Below are 3,327 nucleotides of genomic sequence, written 5' to 3' on the forward strand. Positions count from 1 at the left end.
GACGATGAATCACAGATATTGCATTCGAATTTTATACAAAAGGCACAATGCCGACTGAAGTACAAGAGGGCTGACACTCTAAGTTTCTATGACTTGAAACCCTCCTGTGAGTCCAGTTTTAGATTCCCATGCTTCACTTCAGGTTTACTGTATACCTTGGACATTTTTATTGACGATGAAACACACAAATTGCATCCGAATTTAATAGAAAAGGCACAATGCCGACTTAAGTACAAGAGGACTGACACCCTAAATTTCTATGATTTGAACCTCTCCTGTGAGTCCAGTTATAGATTCCGATGCTTCACTTCGGATTTACTGTATCCCTTGGTCCTTCTTATTGACGATGAAAAACAGAAATTGCATCCGACTTTAATACAAAAAGCACAATGCCGACTTGAGTACAAGAGGAGTGACACTCTAACTTTCTATGATTTGAACCTCTCCTGTGAGTCCACTTTTAGATTCCAATGCTTCACTTCAGGTTTACAGTATACCTAAGACGCTCTTATTGACGATGAAACACAGAAATTGCATCCGAATTTAATACAAAAAGCACAATGCCGACTTAAGTACAAGAGGACAGACACTCCAACTTTCTTTGATTTAAACCTAACCAGTGAGTCCAGTTTTAGATTCCGATGCTTCACTTCAGGTTTACTGTATCCCTTGGACCTTCTTATTGACGATGAATCACAGAAATTGCATCCGAATTTAATGCAAAAGGCACAATGCCGACTTAAGTACAAGAGGACCGACACTCTATCTTTCTTTGGTTTAAACCTCCCCTGCGAGTCCAGTTTTACATGCTGATGCTTCACTTCAGGTTTACTGTATCCCTTGGTCCTTCTTATTGACGAAGAAACACAGAAATTGCATCCGAATTTAATACAAAAGGCACATTGCCGACTTAAGTAAATGAGGACTGACACTCTAACTGTCTTTGATTTAAACTTCTCCTGTGAGTCCAGTTTTAGATTCCGATGCTTCACTTCAGGTGTACTGTATCCCTTGGACCTTCTTATTGCCGATGAAACACAGAAATAGCATCCGAATTTAATACAAAAGGTACAATGTCGACTTAAGTACAAGAGGAGTGACACTCTAACTTTCTATGATTTGAACCTCTCCTGTGTGTCCAGTTTTAGATTCGGATGCTTCACATCAGGTTTACTGTATACCTTGGACCCTCTTATTGACGATGAAACATAGAAATTGCATCCGAATTTATTGCAAAATGCACAATGCCGACATAAGTACACGCGGACTGACACTATAATTTTCTATGATTTGAACCTCTCCTGTGAGTCGAGTTTTTAATTCCGATGCTTCACTTCAGGTTAACTTTATCCCTTGGACCTTCTTATTGACGATGAAACACAGAAATTGCATACGAATTTAATACAAAGGCGCAATTCCGATTTTAGTACCAGAGGTCAGAACCTCTAACTTTCTTTGATTTAAACCTCTCCTGTGAGTCCAGTTTTAGATTCCGATGCTTAACTTCAGGTTTACTGTATACCTTGGACCCTCTTATTGACGATGAAACACAGAAATTGCATCTGAATTTAATACAAAAGCACAATGCCGACTTAAGTACATGAGGACATACACCCTAATTTTCTTTGTGTTAAACCTCTCCTGTGAGTCCAGTTTTAGATTCCGATGCTTCACTTCAGGTTTACTGTATATCTTGGACCTTCTTATTGACGATGAATCACAGAAATTGCATTCGAATTTTATACAAAAGGCAAAATGCCGACTTAAGTACAAGAGGTCTGACACTCTAAGTTTCTATGACTTGAACCCCTCCTGTGAGTCCAGTTTTAGATTCCGATGTTCCACTTCCGGTTTACAGTATACCTTGGAGCTTCTTATTGACGATGAAACACAGTAATTGCATCCGAATTTAATACAAAAGGCACGATGCATACTTAAGTACAAGAGGACTGACACTCTAACTTTCTATGATTTGAACCACTCCTGAGAGTCCAGTTTTAGATTAAGATGCTTCACTTTAGGTTTACTGTATACCTTGAACCTTCTTAATGACGATGAATCACAGAAATTGTATCCGAATTTAATACAAAAGGCACAATGCCGACTTAAGTAGAAGAGGACTGACACTCTACATTTCTGTGATTTGAACCTCTCCTGTGAGTCCAGATTAGATTCAGATGCCTCACATCAGGTTTACTGTATACCTTGGACCTTCTTATTGACGATGAAACACAGAAATTGCATCCGAATTTAATACAAAAGGCACAATGCCGACTTAAGTACAAGAGGACAGACACTCTAACTTTCTTTGATTTAAAACTCTCCTGTGAGTCCAGTTTTAAATTCCGATGCTTCACTTCAGGTTTACTGTATACCTTGGACCTGCTTATTGACGATGAAACACAGATATTGCATTCGAATTTTATACAAAAGGCACAATGCCGACTTAAGTACGAGAGGGCTGACACTCTAAGTTTCTATGACTTGAAACCCTCCTGTGAGTCCAGTTTTAGATTCCCATGCTTCACTTCAGGTTTACTGTATACCTTGGACCGTTTTATTGACGATGAAACACACAAATTGCCTCCGAATTTAATAGAAAAGGCACAATGCCGACTTAAGTACAAGAGGACTGACACCCTAAATTTATATGATTTGAACCTCTCCTGTGAGTCCAGTTATAGATTCCGATGCTTCACTTCGGATTTACTGTATCCCTTAGTCCTTCTTATTGACGATGAAAAACAGAAATTGCATCCGACTTTAATACAAAAGGCACAATGCCGACTTAAGTACAAGAGGAGTGACACTCTAACTCTCTATGATTTGAACCTCTCCTGTGAGTCCACTTTGAGATTCTGATGCTTTACTTCAGGTTTACTGTATCCCTTGGTCCTTCTTATTGACGAAGAAACACAGAAATTGCATCCGAATTTAATACAAAAGGCACATTGCCGACTTAAGTAAATGAGGACTGACACTCTAACTGTCTTTGATTTAAACTTCTCCTGTGAGTCCAGTTTTAGATTCCGATGCTTCACTTCAGGTGTACTGTATCCCTTGGACCTTCTTATTGCCGATGAAACACAGAAATAGCATCCGAATTTAATACAAAAGGTACAATGTCGACTTAAGTACAAGAGGAGTGACACTCTAACTTTCTATGATTTGAACCTCTCCTGTGTGTCCAGTTTTAGATTCGGATGCTTCACATCAGGTTTACTGTATACCTTGGACCCTCTTATTGACGATGAAACACAGAAATTGCATCCGAATTTATTACAAAATGCACAATGCCGATTTAAGTAGAAGAGGACTGACACTCTA

This window comes from Schistocerca americana, unplaced genomic scaffold, assembly GCF_021461395.2.
Source record: "Schistocerca americana isolate TAMUIC-IGC-003095 unplaced genomic scaffold, iqSchAmer2.1 HiC_scaffold_16, whole genome shotgun sequence".
Classification (NCBI taxonomy): Eukaryota; Metazoa; Arthropoda; class Insecta; order Orthoptera; family Acrididae; genus Schistocerca; species Schistocerca americana.